The sequence below is a fragment of the Hyperolius riggenbachi genome, chromosome 10 (genome assembly GCF_040937935.1).
Source record: "Hyperolius riggenbachi isolate aHypRig1 chromosome 10, aHypRig1.pri, whole genome shotgun sequence".
NCBI lineage: Eukaryota > Metazoa > Chordata > Amphibia > Anura > Hyperoliidae > Hyperolius > Hyperolius riggenbachi.
This window is the reverse complement of record NC_090655.1, coordinates 46,866,022-46,883,595: the sequence shown is the minus strand read 5'-3', so window position 1 is coordinate 46,883,595 and position 17,574 is coordinate 46,866,022.

Here is a 17,574-nt window from a genome sequence, read left to right as displayed (position 1 = left end):
GCTGCCTGCGGTGGGGCGGGAGGAGGCAATAGCTGCCCGGGGAAAAGTGTAGCAGATGTGCGCAGGGAGTGGGGGCCAAGTCCCTCTCCCACCCTCTGTTCCTCACCTCGGGAGCCCCCTCCTTTTAATGATAGTCAGCGCAGCGGGAGATACAGCTGATCATCAATCACCTCCCCAGGCTCCGGTCTTCAGCAAACGTTAGAGCTGCAGGTCTACGCTGTTTCTTCTCTCTGCAATGCTGATTACACTACTTCCTGATCCAGTGTAATCGCCATTGCAGAGAGAAGAAACAGCGTAGACCTGCAGCTCTAACGTTTGCTGAAGACCGGAGCCTGGGGAGGTGATTGATGATCAGCTGTATCTCCCGCTGCGCTGACTATCATTAAAAGGAGGGGGCTCCCGAGGTGAGGAACAGAGGGTGGGAGAGGGACTTGGCCCCCACTCCCTGCGCACATCTGCTACACTTTTCCCCGGGCAGCTATTGCCTCCTCCCGCCCCACCGCAGGCAGCCGGGCAATGCACTCTCCCACTCCACAGGCAGCCATCCAGCAACGATGCCACCTGAAAACGGTATATTACGTTTTCAGTACATTTGAATGGCGCGCCAGAAAGTAGCTGCGGAGCTATGCGCCAGATTTTCCTGCTTCGTTACAGAGAGTCTGAAGCAAGTTAAAAAATAGCTTTTTAGCTTATAATCAACATGGGTATGCTTGCCCCAGCTAAAACGCTGCTCTCCCGTGGCAGAACGAGGGGTCTTTACCCCCCAAATCATCTCCGTGCTCTGCGGGGATCGCTTCCTGCTTGAGGCAGGGCTAACGACCGCAGCCCTGCCTCTCAGCGCATCTATCAGCGCTGATCGCCGCCTCTCCCCGCCCTTCTCAGTCTTCCTTCACTGAGAGGGGCAGGGGAGAGGCGGAGATTCGCCGCTGATGGACACGCATGGAGGCAGAGCTACAGCCATTAGCTCTGCCTCCATGAGCAGCAAAATCTATGACTAAGTTGGTTGTGGATTTTGCAGGGGGGTTTGGGGGGTAAAGACCCCTCGTTCTGCCGCGGGATAGCAGCGTTTTAGCTGGGACATGCATGCCCATGTTGATTATAAGCTAAAAGCCATTTTTTAACTCGCTTCAGAGTCTATTTAAGGCCCAGCTGCAGGGCCGCACAACACAGCACACAAGTGATTCCCCCCACCCCCTTTTCTCTCCACCAACAGCGCTTTCTGCTGGTGGGGTTTGATCGCTCCCCCAATGTTTATTTTTTTTATAAATATTTATCTTATTTGTTTTTTAATAAAATGTGTCATTTTTTTTTTATTTTCAAGCCCAGTCCGCCCTCCCTCCACTATGCCACCCAATCCCCGTGATCAGCTGTCATAGTACAGTGCTACCTTAGATCGCAGCGCTGTACATGGTAATTAGACGGCAAAAGCCGCTGGGAGACTGAAGGCGCCTACCAAGCCGGAGATGCGCGTACAGCATGCACGCAATTTCCTGCAAAATGGAGCCCAGGACTGTACGGTGATCAGCGTTAGGCAGCCTTGGGGCTGCCGTCACGGCCACGCCCATCGGCGTGACGCAGTCGGCAACTAGTTAAAAAGATACTGAAGCCTTTCAAAATACCTCTTTTTATGCTGCAGGCTTCTTCATCAATATAACCCAAGCTGATTCGCAACAGGCACGCAGCAGAACGAGGGCTTTATACCTCCCAAATCCCGGGGCAAAATTCCACAACTTTCGGGGTAGGCAGAGCTTAGTGCTGTAGCTCTGCCTCCAGTACAGTCAATCTGCGCCGCTCGCCGCCTCTCCCCAGCCTTCTCAGTGAAAGAAGACGGAGACGGGTGTGGAGAGGCGGCGATCACTCAGCACAGATTGACGCGAGTAGAGGCAGAGCTACAGCCCAAAGCTCTGCCTCTACAGGGAAGGAGCCCCAAATCTTCCCCCGGGGATTTCGGGGGCATTAAGACCTCATTCTGCCGCGTCCACGTGGCGAATCAGCTTGGGTTATAATAATGAAGTAGCCTGCAGCATAAAAAGAGGTATTTTGAAAGGCTCCAGACTCTAATGCTGGGAATACACAATGAGATTTTCTGTCAGATTTACTGTCTGATCGATTATTTCCGACAGGTCCAATCTGATTCCTGATTGATTTGCTGTGGAACCCACAGTTCTATCTCTTTTAGTTTTGGAGATTTAAAAGATTTCTATAAAGGTCAATAGTTCAACCAGGGTTGGGGTTAGGGTGAGCAGAAATCTTAAATGTATCTCCAAAACTAAAAGCAGCATACTAGTGGGGAGGAGGGGCTAAAACTGAGTGGCAACACATAGAAGGGTGGAGCTGCTTCCCAAGGGAGCTGTACATGGAATGGGAACCACAAGACAGCTGACCTAGAAGCAGAAACAATATTAATCTGGCTTTTACATCACTCTAAAGCCTGGTACACTCTTTCTATTATAATTGGCCAATCAGTGACCAGTTTTACCACCTCCATGTCATATGAGGGTTTACCTACACAATACAGGGGCGTAACAATAGGCCCTGCAGCGCCTGCGCCCGCGGGGGGGCCCGCCCCCCCGGGGCCCGCTCAGGGCCGTTTTTTGGGGGCTGGAGGGGTGGCAGCATGAGGGGAAAGCCTTGCCCACAGTCGGCGGGGAGAGGGGTAGTTCCCCCCCCTCTCCCTCACCTCGGGGCTCTCCCCTCTGCGGTCCCCTCCAGCTAGTTAACGTGTGTGGGCAGCGGGCAGCAGCGGCGTCAGGATACATACCTTCTTCCTTGCGTTCCATCGCCGCCTTCTCGCTCTAGCGGCTGACGTCACTTCCGCTTCCGGAAGTGACGTCAGCCGCTAGAGCGAGAAGGCGGCGATGGAACGCAAGGAAGAAGGTATGTATCCTGACGGGGGGGGGGGGGGGAACTACCCCTCTCCCCGCCGACTGTGGGCAAGGCTTTCCCCTCATGCTGCCACCCCTCCAGCCCCCAAAAAACGGCCACGAGCGGTCCCCAGGGGGGGCCCGCTCCGAAATTTTGCAGGGGGGCCCGGTGGGGCTTAGTTACGCCCCTGACACAATACATTCAATGTCTGTTGACCCTCACACTACATGTCGGTGGTAAAATTGGTCATTGATTGGCCAATCATAATGGAAATTTGTACCAGGCCTAATGGTGTGTACACACTTGAAAGATAAATGAAAGACCAATTTTACCCCCTTCCATGTAGTATGAGAGCCATACCTACACAGTCTATTCTATTGAGCTGAACTCCCCATCAGATAAACATCTTTGCAAGATGCTGCACACACAGATGCTGTACACATGGAACAGATCAGTATCTGCAAAAGATCTGTTCCTGCAAAAGATCAGTTCCTGCAAAATGCATTCATAGTCTATAATATCTGCAGATCTCATACACACCTTGTTTAACAGACATTCATCTGCATATCATCTACAGATCAGATCCACCAGCAGGGCCGGATTTGTACTTTTTGCCGCCCAAGGCCGCTGTCACCAGCCGCCCCCTTTCAGTATAGGTAGCCAGATGACCCCTCCCCCTTTGCCTTCAGGCTCCAGTATAGGTAGCCAGATGACTTCCTTAATTCCTCCTTTTCCCACCCCTTTCAGTATAGGTAGCCTGCTTGCTTTTACACCGCAGCAGCCATTCTTGTCACTAATTTCTCCACTTGTCTTCAATGCAGAAGCTTCCTCTTCCTTTCCATCTCCAATGCTGCCCAAGTCCATAGCCGCCAGCCACAATGCAAACCTGCACAGAGAGCAAGGTGGCTGCTGCACAGGCCACTGGCAGCAGAGTACCATGGTCAGGCGCTTGCCTGATCTCCCTGCATTGCAGCAGTTTGCAAATGCTGCATGAGTTCAGCCTGCTGCTTTGGTGCCCTTGCTTCTGTGGTGTTGGCCCTGTCCTCCAGGATGTATTTTTAGATCTGCACATAATTGTCAGATATGCAGATGAAGTCTGTTAAGGTGTGTATGATGATCTGCAGATCTCATAGACTATGAATGCATTTTGCAGGAACGGATCTTTTGCAGGAACAGATCTTTTGCCGATACTGATCTGTTGAATGTGTACAGCCTCTTTGTGTGCAGCATCTTGCAAAGAGTTTTATCTAATGGGGAGTTCAGCTCCATAGAATAGACTGTGTAGAGTATGGCTCTCATACTGCATGGAAGGGGGTAAAATTGGTCTGATATCTTTCATTTATCTTTCAAGTGTGTACACACCATAAGTTGTGCACTGTCTTGTAGCAAGCACCAGCGCTGGAGATCTTGTGGGAGGGGCCTCTAGTGACACAGGTGAGGGTAGAGAAGGAAGACATGTGTCTCCGGGTACGCGACCTGCAGGCAGTGAACTGTATGCTGTATGGGCAGCAGAAGGACTTGATCTCTGACTTGCTTAGTATTGTGCATACGTTATCTTACTCATCACTGAGTCTTGTGGTTTCCTGATCACTATTTTAACACTCAGCAGCAGAAGTCGAGAAGTGAAAAGTGTGCTGCGCATGCTGAATCCTCCAGACCTTCACAGTGATATCTGTGCTGGTGTGTCCTGTCCTCTACCGCCCCCTCTCTGCAGACTGACATGGAGATGCCTGTATACTCTTTCATCAAGCAAGATGTTGAGGATGACATTGGGGGGTCCCCTTTGTAAAACAGGCGCAAAAAAAGTGGAGCAAAAGTGAAGCAGTTACCGAGAAGCAGAGATGGATTAAGATGTAATGGGTCCAGGGCCGGATTTACCATAAGGCACTGTAGGCAAGTGCCTACAGGCGTCTGATGATGGAAAGGTGGCTCAATCCCCTCTCCTAGAGTGTATATGAGAGGTTACTCAACCTGCTCTCTGCATTCCACTGATGAGATCTCCCTTCAGTCAGGGGCAGCTCTAGCTACTTAATACCGAGGTTCCTCCAGCTACCTATTACTTCGGGGCACCTGTAGCTACTTAAAGAAAGCCTGTAACAAAAAGAACCTCCTCTGGGGGATACTCACCTCGGGTGGGAAAAGCCTCCGGATTTCCTCTGCAAAGCGGCTGATACACACTCTTCTACCTGATTAGCAGGAAGTAGAGTGTGTATCAGCGGCTATGCAGAGACCAGTGGCAAGTGAACGGTGATTGAAATGCAGGAAGGTGAGTTGCTGTATACAACGATTCCTGCGGCGTTAACTGCAGCGGAGGGGGGAGCATGGAGGGTGGCCCTGGGGAGAAGAAGGGAGGGAGAAGTTGGGCCGCCCTCCCTGCAGCTGCAGCTCCCCCTCCATCACGTCACCCCCCTCCTTCAGCAGTCAGGGCGGCCGTCCGGCCTGCACGCCCCCAGAAACAGGGCTGGCAAACAAATTGTTAACCTTCTGTGCTGTCAAATGGCCTTATCTGCCATCTCTGCCATAGACATGTGACACAGGGGAGAGGTCAGATTAAAACTTGTGATTAGACACAAATGAGGGAGAAATTGAATTAAACAGGTTAAACTCTCTAAATACATACAGGGTGCATTTATCTATGTATTTCTTCAGTCCTGTGCAAGAGTTAAGGTCCATTTTAACCAGTTCGGGACCAAAGGTTTAAACCCTCCTAGTAACCAGGCTATTTTTTACAATTCAGTGCTCTGCAGCTTTAGTAACTCACTGCAGAGCCATACAACTTAGCACACAGATGGACCCCCCCTCCCCTTTCTGCCCACCAACAGAGATTTCTGTTGGTGGGCTCTGATCGCTGGTGCGGGGTTTTGTTTTTGTTTTAATTAATTTATTTATTTTTTAAAAATAAAACCGTGCATTTTTTTAAAATTTATTTTCCCCTCCCCCCGACAGCCAATCACCTGGATGGTCTCTCATAGGCATCAGCCTATGAGAGTGATCCTTTGTTTTTCCCCTCCAGGGGACAGCCGAGTGAAACGGCTGTCCCCAGTACAGCGCTGCAGATCGCAGCGCTGTACAATGTAAATAGATGGCGGTCACTCAAGCGGGGATGCGCGCGCATCGGCGAGCGCGATCCCCATTCAAAACCCCGCCCCAGGACTTGATGCCTTTCGCCGTTAGTTGGTCCTGCTGCCACCTTCCTGATGCCTATCAGCCTTAGGCGGTCTGGAAGAGGTTAAGCTTGGAAGGGGGTGCACATAAAAGAGGAGAGGAGGCCCACTGCTGCTAATGTGTGTTGCTGTGTTTAGCAGGTAGTGTGCGCATATATGTTGCTGTGTCTGGTATACATGGGAGCTTATACAAGTGTGTGTGTGTGTGTGGAGGGGGGTGCACATGTGTGTTGCTGGTAATAAACAGGGAAGACTAAATCTGGTCTGCATGTAATCACTGCAGGACATTTCAGTCCTGATGGCCCTGGCGGTCATCGCGGTGCAGATTATTCTATCTGTGGTGTAAGCTGCACTATCTCCCACCCGCCGCATGGCAAGGTCAGCCAAACCGCCAACATTCCTTACCCGTTTCCTTCAAGGCTGAAGACTTATTTACTCCGATAACTGCCGAGGAATGTAATGGACATGTAAACAAGTGATTACTGCAGCTAAAACTGGAATATGTAGGGACTGTCATTCATGACTTTATCTTTTTGTCCCTGTCCCAAAACCAGTATGCAGTTCATGTGAGTCTGCTGGCTGCATGCTTGTTCTAGGCTTAAAGGAATTCAGAGTTCTAGAAATGATAAGTAGGGCTTCTTACCTGGGGCTTCTTCCAGCCCCTTGAAGCGTCTCTGGCCCCTCTCAGCATTTCTGTCCACCTACAGAGTCCCGCTGTCAGCCTTGTTATGATCAACAACACGGACGGGTCGGCATCTTCTGCACATGTGCCGTCCACAATCGCACTCTCATTGCCAGAAACATTCTGCGTATGTGCAGAAGCCGCCCACCAAATAGCTACAGCAGGACCTAGGAGATGACGGAGCTGAAGCGTGGGACACACTTCTAGGGGCTGGAAGAGGCCTGGGGGACGCGGCTCTGGGGCCGCCTGACCAGGGCCATTTTTAGGGGCAGGATGGGGGCGCAGCGCTGGAGGGGGAGCAGCCGGCACACGCAGCAGTGGGGATTGGCGACCCCCCCCCCCTCTCTCAACTCGGACTCCCCCTTTAACACTCCCCCCCATCCAAAGTTTCACAGCGGGCCCAGTAATTTCTAGTTATGCCCCTGGAAGCCTCTAGCAGTGTTCCCCAACCCTCTCCTCAAGGGCCACTGTGTTTTGTGGAAATCCACAGATGTAGTTAATCAGCTCTGCTGAAACACTAATTACCTCACCTGTGCATGTTTGTGGTTTTCTGCAAAACATGCACTGTTGGTGGGCCTTGAGGACAGGGTTAGGGAACTCTGCTCTATAGGATCCTGAGGCTTCCCAATTCTTAGGTAAGTATGTCGTTTTGTTCCTAAATTAGCCTCGGGTACACTTGAGGCTGATTTCAAACTGGAAACCAGCGTCAGCGATGCAGTGTGTCGCGCCCTGTCACAGACGGTTGCGGGGCCGCAGGCGCGTCCTGGAACCGCCCGTGAAGAAAAGAACGATCGCACTCGATTCCCTGCATCGATTGCGCTTTAGATCAATAGAACCAAGATTTGATGTGTAGTATCCCTCTGCCTAGGAACAGCTGGGGGATCTGTCTTAGCTAAAGTGAAAGCCTGGGGGGGAGGTGTTAATTAGCTTGGACATATTCCTGTGGAAGGCACAATTCCCCTTTCTGTTCTGGGAACCAGGTGACACCTAGCTGATCTCATGTAGATGTTAATTAACCAAAGGGTGATCAGGATGCCTAGGTGCAGCCAGGCAGGCTACGAATCCTCGGGAGGTCTTGACACCTTGCTCTCTGGTAAAGATCAAAGGGAAGTCAGCTGTTAGCAGCTAGAACACATCCTGAATAACCTGAGTCTCATAGCATAATCCATAACTTCCCAGATCTGTCATATTTCTGGGGTTCCTGAGATGGCAGCTTCGCCAAACGTGGGGGAAGTGTAGCATGAGTCCCGATGCTGGTTCTGAGGAAGTTTCAGAACATTCTGCGGTAAGGACTGCCAGTTAGGCAGTTTGAAAGTGCCCTGATGATACCACAGGGGTCCCACCCCTCATGTCTGGTATCAGGGCGCTGGGTAAATCGAGACAGACCTGAAAATGTTAATAAATCTGCCCTGACCTGTACGGTTCTGTGAGATAGAGCCCATATATGGGTAGATATGATTTCTGGTCCCCAGGACAAGGGGAGGGCTCATCTCATCTTCTAAGGGGGTGTGTGGCTCCCCGCCCTCACTCCCTCCTACTGAATAAGGGGCATAAGAATGGCAGAGGACCCAAACTCAGTGTCCTCCACCCTGAAAACATCTTGAACTCATCGGTGCCAGCTTAAGGATATGCTGGCATCCACCTGGTCTGAACTCTGAACTTTGATTGAAACCCAGAACTCTGATTTTTCCCACAAAAAGGACATCTTTCCAGGAAGTAAGTATTTTTCTCCCTTCTTTTATTTTTTATACTGGCTATTACTGTTTTAATAATTGTTGATTTTAATAATTGTCTGTATATATTAATTATTTATATTGCTGTGAATAAAAGACTTCCTCCAAGTCATTCACTGTTCCGCTACCCTGCTTATCAGCACACACAGAACTGATCCCGGGTCTCTGAAGATACGCTACTGTTTGTTTGTTGTTGGCTAGACAGAATACCGTGTGTTTAACCGTTTTATTCGCAGGACTAGTCAGTCAGTAAATCGGGTCCACTGGCCCATACCAGTGGTGGTGGCAGATACCGTGGAATCGTGTGTACGTTGTAATTACCCATGTCTCACAGGCTCCCTTCTGGGTTGTCTGCGGCTAATTCTTAACGGTTCCTGCGCATTGACTGCGACCAGAGTTCGCACGATCTGTGCGCTGGCACCGTTTAGAAGGCTAAGTGCGGTCAGCCACTAGGGCTCCTGTGACACGCCCGACGCACTGCATCGCACCGTCAAAAACAGGCCTTCAGGAAACACCACGCTGTTCTGCGGTGTTCCCTGTCTGCCCACCGGCCAAGCAGGAAGTGATGTGTGCATGAAGCGCTTGCTGTTACTGCTTGCTTCGGACATGCGGAAGTGCACGGAAGCGTATTGGTAAAATATGCTTCCGCGCATGCGCGCCACAACGTTGCGTCGGTTAATTATTACAACTTAACGCGTCAATATAGGCTAACACAGGCATGGGCAAACTTGGCCCTCCAGTTGTTAAGGAACTACAAGTCCCACAATGCATTTGCCTTTATGAGTCATGACTGTGGCTGTAAGACTCCTGCAATGCATTGTGGGAATTGTAGCTCCTTAACAGCTGGAGGGCCAAGTTTGCCCATGCCTGGGCTAACATGACTTCGGGCCGACGCAGATCACCGCAAATCGAAACAGCGCAGCAATGTTAATGTAGTTCTTGACCTGCATCGGGGGTGCGGCGAAAAGGTCACTTCCGTTGCATCACTTCGCACCGTGCAAGTATGGAAGTCTCTATAGACTTTCATAGCCCGGTGGTGGGGTGCGGTAAGAATACTGCATTGCACCGCCTCAGTGTGAAAGGGCCCTTACCCAAAAGGTTTTTTTTTTTTGTATGTTAAATCATCAACTGGCTATTTAGAACGTTTCAGAAATCCTGATCTCTCACACTGCCTGCCCATTTCTGCCCACTTTGCATTTCTTTTCCTAGAGTGCCTTCACACAGGGCAGTTTCTAGGCTAAATTGCACCCAGGGCGAGGGTGTAAAAATTGCGCCCCCTTCCCCCCCCACTCCCATGGACTCACGAACCGTTACGCTTTAGGGACAGTCACACAGCCACAGGTCACAAGTAGATCTGCCTACTTACTAGTGACCAGCCGCTCATCCAGGAGGAAGCAGGGACCAGGGTAACACAGGCTAAGAAGGCGGGAAAGCTGACTCCTCCATGGGTGCCACGCACTGACAACCTGCAGTAGCGCTACAGGACATCAGGTGTCATCACGCGGTGGTGACGTAATGATGACTTGATGTCTGACGCAGGCAGCCCAGGAGGAGTCAAGGAAGCTGATCGAGCTGGCAATCTTCTTCCATTTGGCTGTCACCAGCTCCCTAGCGGTTATGTCCTTCTGCCTGCGCCCACCCCTTCTTCTACTTGTTGGTCTGTGCCCAGGGCAGTCTCCCTGCCCACACTGTCCAAGAAACGGCCCTGCCTTCACGCTTTTTACTGCGATCTCCGGCCCGGTTTAAGGGGCTCTGTGGCAAACTATAGTGTTGGGGCCCCCCAGCGCAAAGCTTTCCCCCCGCTATTACCCCTCTGCTCCCCGGGGCCCTGCAAGCAGCCATACCCCTCTGCTCCCCGGGGCCCTGCTCGCAGCCATAGATACCTATTAGTCCCAGCGGGTGAGCAGACGGGCATCGGCTACACTCTGAGACACACTGTCTCCCTCCCACACTATGACCTGGCGCGTCATTTGTAAACACGCGCCGGGTCATAGAGTGAGAGGGAGACAGCATGTCTCAGAGTACAGCCGCTCCTCACCCACTGGTACTTATAGTTAATTATGGCTGCCATTATAGCTGCAGGGCCCCGGGGAGCGGGGGCAGCAGGCAGAATGGAGCAGGGTCGGCGCTGCGGGGGCTTCAGCAGAGGTCGGGGCCCCGGGGCAAACCTTTGCCTCTATGGTAGTGCCGGCCCTGCCGGCCCCGCTTTACTTCGTATAGACTTTGCGCTTTTTCACATCCGATTCCTTTTTTGTTTTAGTTTTTATGTGAATTTTTGCACTGATGTCTTCTGCAGCCCGTTACAGAGTACATAGCCATGTCACTGACTGTCCTCAAAGAAGATCACATTCTAATCGCTAACATGACATAGTCTACTCCTGTCTTACTATGTTATTATTATTTATTTATATAACCTCAACATCTACTGTAGTGCTTAACAGTACCTGTGGGCATGTCACTGACTGTCCCTCATAGGAGCTCACAATCTGATCCCTGCCATAGTTATTGTCTATATCCCTATCACTGTCTAATGCTGGGCATACACGGGTCGATGCGCCCCTTATCAATCGAGCCGCTGATGGCTCGATTGATAATTTCCGACGGGTCCGATGACCCGCCGGATCGATACCCCACTCGATCCCCGCGGCCGGACAATAGCGGCGAATCGAGCGGAAGATAAGGAGCGCCCACGGGTCCGAGCGGGAATCGATCTGGCCACCCGCAGGGATGCGCAGGGACGCGCCGGAGTCGAAATGGCGGCTAATCGAGCCGCCGGGTCGACTCGTGTATGCCCAGCATAAGGCCAAGGACACACTCCGGATTAAACTCAGATCGATTTTAAAATAGATTTCTACTGAAATTTGATCCAAGTAGAGTGGTTTTTAGTTGTACAGGTACCCATCAATGATACAATCTTGATTGCACAATCTTACCAACTCTATGTAGTACAGTGATATACTCAAGGTGCCCATACACTTATCAATTTTCTCTGGCAGATCAAGTCACTTTGATCGAATATGCTGCCCCAATCAATGCCCCAACATGCCACTCAATCATAATTTCAATCGATTTTTGACCAAATGCTCTAGGCAGAAAGATCTTGTTTAAATGGGGATGGAGTGCAGGGATAGATTGATGGCCAACTGGTGGACTCTACCATCTAAAATAGGGCACTCCTCTACAGAGTTTTGGTAGCGGAGCACACTCACCTGTCTGCTGGCGTGATCCCACCTGTGTCCTGTCTCCGGCCTGTTTCCAGTTACCTGGCAGCAGTATCAGTCAGGATCATCCACTAGGCAACTGCCTGGGGCCTAGTGGGCAGCAAGGGGCCTAGCTGCCACTTTCTCTAATAACTCTCCCACCTCAGCTTAGCAAAAAAACTATAGGAGGAGGCAGAGGTTAGTATCTAGCCTTAGGCCCCATTTCATCTTAATCTCCTTCTGCGTGGCATGTATGTTAGTTAGGTGACTACGTACATGCTGCCGGCAGGGCCGACGCTACCATAGAGGCAAAGGAGGCAACTGCCTCAGGGCCCCAGAGCTTGTAGGGGCCCCCAGTGGCTACAAGAGGAAAAAAAATTTTCAAATCGACCTTATAGTTTTTGAGAAAATCGATTTTAAAGTTTCAAAGGATAAAAAATACACATATATAAACCTGCCAACTTTAATGGTTAATAGCAAATCCACCTTAAATGCTGGAAACCCTAAATTTGCAGGATATGTTAAGGAGATCATTGGGAATAAGGGGAAAAACAATTTTTCAAAAAGACCTAATAGTTTTTGAGAAAATCGATTTTAAAGTTTAGAAGGAAAAAAGTATACTTTTAAATGTGGTAAATGTCACTTTTAGTAGCAAACCTAATGGTAGTGTAACTTTACATGCATCAAAAGAAAGAGCAATAAATTTCCTGACGGGGTTTCCAGGGGGTCCATACGCAGCCGCAGCGCTTTGGCCATGGATCGCTATACAGCCGCAATATGGCTGTATGAAGATCCCTGGCATTTGTCCTATTTTCCCCACAAAATTTTTATGTTTAGAGTGTGGGAATTTTTTTCAAAAAAATTATGTGGGGTCCCCCCTCCTCAAACTTTTTAACCCCTTGTCCCCCATTGCAGGCTGGGGTAGCCAGAATGTGGAATCCAACCAATTGACTATAACAGCTGCGAAAAAGGTCCCTTAATTCCGATTTTTGTTCTGGGGTATTTGTTGGGGGGGCCCCCCAGGTTTATTTTGCCCTGGGGCCCCATTGTTGCTTAAACCGGCCCTGGCTGCCGGGTCATGGGGAACAGTCTTCCAGCAGGGACGGAGACAGGAGGACATAGGAGGGAGCTCACCAGTGCTCTGCTGCCAACACCTGGGGGAGCACTAAATAGGGGAGACCTGGAGAAACCATCTGTCAACCCTGCGCTGTGGTGGTTCCATAGATTGTTAATAGATTTTCAAGCTGAAATCTATTACAAATCTATTTGCAGTGTGTGGCAGTAATAGATGCCTCTCGATCAGATTTGAATCAGAAAGTGATCTATATAATGGTCGAACTAAGCAGGTGGTTTTGCCACTGTGCACCGGCTGCGTAGGGTCTGAGTTGGGTGCCGCTATAGCAGCAATGATGCAGTCCGCAGCCCATGCTTGGGTAATTAGGGTTCGCCGGACACAGAATTACTTCTCCCTCCGAGTTGCTACGACTCGGAGGGGGACTATTTAGGGCTGAGCTCTCGGATTCAGAATTTCGAGTTTGCCATCGGAATTCGGCAATTCCGAGTACCGAATTCGCGTTTACATTGAAGTCAATAGTCAATAGTCAATAGTGCTAAATTCCGTGGTTAATTGTAAAGCCCCCTTACATGCTATCATCACCAAATTTGGCATGTATGTTAAGCAGATGAGTAGGAACATGGTAAAAAAAAAAATTGTGAAAAGACCTTATAGATTTTGAAAAAAATGATTTTAAATTTTCATAGGAAAAATGTTTTTTAAACTGTGTAAAATGACAGTGCTGCAGTACAGGTTACTGCATTCCGAGTTCTGTATACATATTGTATACATTTCATGAAAACAGACAGCGTGGGGTCCCCCCTCCCAAGCCTCCTTAACCCCTTGTCCCCCATGCAGGCTGGGATAGCCAGAATGCGGAGCCCCGGCCGACTGGGGCTTCGCACCCTGAGCTATTCCAGCCCGCATGGTCCATGGTATGGGGGGGGCTCTGGAGGAGAGGGGCGGCCAAGCCTCCCCTTCTCCCCCAGAGCCCTTGTCCAATCCATGGACAAGGGGCTTTTCCCCACCTCGGGTGCCCCAGGAAGAGGTGGGGGGCGTCGACGTCCTGGGGGGGGGGTTCATGGTGCCATCCGGGGTTCCCCTTTAACAAGCGAACCCTGGAAGCCGCCCCCTCCCCAGGAGAAATGAGTATAGGGGTACACGGTACCCCTTACCCATTTCAGCAGAGTTAAAAAAAGAAAGTCCTTTATTGTTCTAAACTAACCAGGGATACTTACCTTGCGATAATCTCACGCCAGTAACCTCAGGAGTGGTCCCACGCCAGTATCTTCGGGAGTGGTCCCACGCACCCGCCCAACTCCCGGGGCTGAATGGGTGTAGACAGCCTCTGCAATCTGTATTGCATAAGCTAGAAACACAAAATGTTTTTGCTAAAACAAGAAGTTTCGGCAAACAGTGTCATAAACAAAATGGCTGCTGGGAATTCCCCGTTCCCCGGAGGCCACCTCAGAGTGTCAGATTAAGCGTTATTTCACATAAATAGGTGTGTCCAGGGGACCAGGGCACCTCCTGCTCTGGTCACCTGGACCCACCATCTATGTGAAAAATGGCTGGTTTCGCCACTCTAGTGTGGCCTCCAGCGTTCCGGGATTTCCCAGTGGCTATTTTGATTGTTTTGATCGTCACTGTTTGCCGAAATTTCTTGTTTCAAAGGCAACATTTTCATGTTCATAGCCTCTGCTATACCGATGCAGAGGCTGACTGTGACCATTCAGTGGTGGGAGTTCTTCGGTGTGGGAGGGAGGTGGGATGTCATAAGAGGATACTGGTGTGGGACCACTCCTGAGGATACTGGCGTGGGACCACTCCTGAGGATACTGGCGTCGGATTATCGCAAGGTAAGTATCCCTGGTTAATTTAGACCAATAAAGGACTTTTTTCATTGTCGTGTTTTTATTTCTTTTTTTAACTCTGAAATGGGTAAGGGGTACCGTGTACCCCTATACTCATTTCTTCGGGGGAGGGGGCGGCTTCCGGGGTCCGATTGTTAAAAGGGAACCCCGGATGGCACCATGAACCCCCCAGGACGTCGGCGCTCCCCACCTCCTCCTGGGGCACTGGAGGTGGGGAAGAGCCCCTTACCCATAGATTGGACAAGGGCTCTGGGGGAGAGGGGGAGGCTTGGCCGCCCCTCTCCTCCAGAGCCCCCCCCATACCATGGACCATGCGGGCTGGTATAGCTCAGGGTGCGAAACCCCAGTCGGCTGGGGCTCCGCATTCTGGCTATCCCAGCTTGCATGGGGGACAAGGAGTTAAGGAGGCTTGGAAGGGGGGACCCCACGCTGTCTGTTTTCATGAAATGTATACAATATGTATACAGAACTCGGAATGCAGTAACCTGTACTGCAGCAGTGTCATTTTACACAGTTTAAAAACCATTTTTCCTTTGAAACTTTAAAAATCGATTTGCTCAAAATATATAAGGTCTTTTCACAAATTTTTTTTTTACCATGTTCCTACTCATCTGCTTAATATACATGCCAAATTTGGTGAAGATAGCATGTATGGGGGCTTTACAATTAACCGCAGAAGTTGACACTATTTAATTCAATAGAAATGCACTCGGAACACGAAAATTCGGAACACGAAATTCGGTTTTCGCATGCGGTACACGGAATTTCGACGAAATCGGAATTCAGCTGTTCCGATCAGCCCTAGGACTATTATTTGACACTGCCGGGAATTTGAGCGGCAGCAGGGTGGGCCATCATTCAACTCACTCTGCGCCCAACTTACCTGGGGCATATAGATACGTACAGGGCCGGATTTAGACATTTTACCGCCCAAGTCCCACTGTCATTTTATCGCCCCCCCTATCCTATACACCACCTGTCCTGTGTGCTCCCCTTGTCCTTTTAGTTTCCCTGGTCTTGTGCTCTCATCTTGTGCTCCCCTATCCTGTGTACTTCCCTGGTCCTGTGCTTCCCCCATTCTGTTCTGTGCTTGTGAGGTGTTCCACTGCTTGCCCCTGTAGAAGCAGGGCGGCCGCGCACTGGGTTTGTGACTGCTGTGGTTACATGTTTGGCAGTTTAACTGCCTTAATGTGCCAGCCCACTTACCGACCCCACTTCCTTGTGCCCTAGGCCATGGCCTTTGTGGCCTTGCCTCAAATCCGGCCATGTATACGTATGCGAATCTGAAGGGCCATTTGCAAACGTATGGGCACCTTTAGTGAATATACAGCAGAGTCCCCGTTATCCGTAACTCAGGCAACTGGAAGTCTCAACTAACCGGCATGCCTGAGAGAATAAAAGGGGATTCTTTTTTTGGGGGGGGGGTTGAGGTTTTTTGGCCACAAAATACTCTGAGCCTCCAGTGACGTCCTGTAGTTCCTAGCATTTTTCTGGCGTGTCCTGTGACCTGACAGGGGTCAGGTGACACACCGGGAGCCGCACACGGAGGACACCGGAAAGCCGCCAGGAGCTACAGGATGTCGCTGGCAGCTCGGTGAGTATTTTATCATGCACAGATGGGTGGGGGGTGGGTGGTGATTGCGCTTTTTCGGCTGGTTGCTCAAGCAACTGGCAAGCATGTGTATCTGAAAGTCCCTCATATTACATAGATGTGGTAAGATTGTACAATCAGGATTGTATCATTAGTAGGCACCTTAGATTCTTTCTTCACATGCAATCATATTTTCCAACTTTCGGATCGCTTTTGTCTTAAAAACCAATCAACCAATGAATCGTTCACTATCGATTGCCTTCATAACCTGCAAATTTTCTATGCAATTCGATCGTAAAAATTGCATTGAAAGATCGCATTTGGTGAAAGAATTGTACCGATAATGGGCACCTTTACACTGATCACTGGTTCCCGGTTAGATGATGATTCCAACCAGGGTGACATAAATCATTTGCGGTCTCTGGTGGTGGACTAGTTTTTGACTAGCAAAAATGTCCCTTGGTGGGGCTCACAATCTGATGTCTGGTTGCGCGTGGGGAGCTGAATACATCCGAGTCCCCTGCAGACCCATCGGTCATCCGCGACACCCCGATGATCTCCGTTTGCACCCAGCAGCTTCCGCTCAGCACGACGCTGACCCCGGTGAATACTGCTGGAAAACTGAGCAGAGATCCTGACAAGCCAATTCTCCCGATTACGCCCCTCTGGAGTGGAGACGTCTGAAAAATCCCCCGTCCTTTATCCTCAATGCTGCATTCCAAGCGACAGACGACGGCTCAGCAGCATCAGGCGAAGGCTACAAGAAGAAATGGCGCGTTTTGCAGGGGGAGGGGGAGTCTCTGCTGTTTGTTAGACACACACAAGGATAGCATAATGCACCCAAATTCCTGCCTAACCAGCCACAGACAAAGGAATGAGACCTGCTGCTGCCACCTGCTGGGCATAAGCAGCCTTGCAGCATGTGTGGTTTTCGGTCAGCAGATTATATTGATGTGTGCCAAGAAGAATTCCAGAACTTTGCCACCCCCCCCCAAAATGCCCCCTTTTCTGCTAAACTCATCCACAGAGCTGGAAACAAATAATTCAGGCTGGGGACACAATTCTGACTCTAATCGCTTATTAGGCAGAGATTTCATTCCGGATTTATCAAGTCTGGATTTATAGTTTTTCGCCACTAAGCTAATTTTCTTGTTGATCTCTTTCATTTGCAGCAGCAGCTCTCCCATTCGCTGTGTAGCCCCCTATTCTGTGTGTAACATTCATGTACAGCAGCCCCCCTCTCATTCCATGCTCAACCCCATCTTCTGTGTGTAACATTCATGTACAGCGTCCTCCTATTCCATGAACAGCTCCCTCTTCTTTGTGAGACATCCATGTACAGCAGCCCCCCTACCATTCCCTGTGTAGCCCCCTATTCTGTGTGTAACATTCATGTACAGCAGCCCCCCTC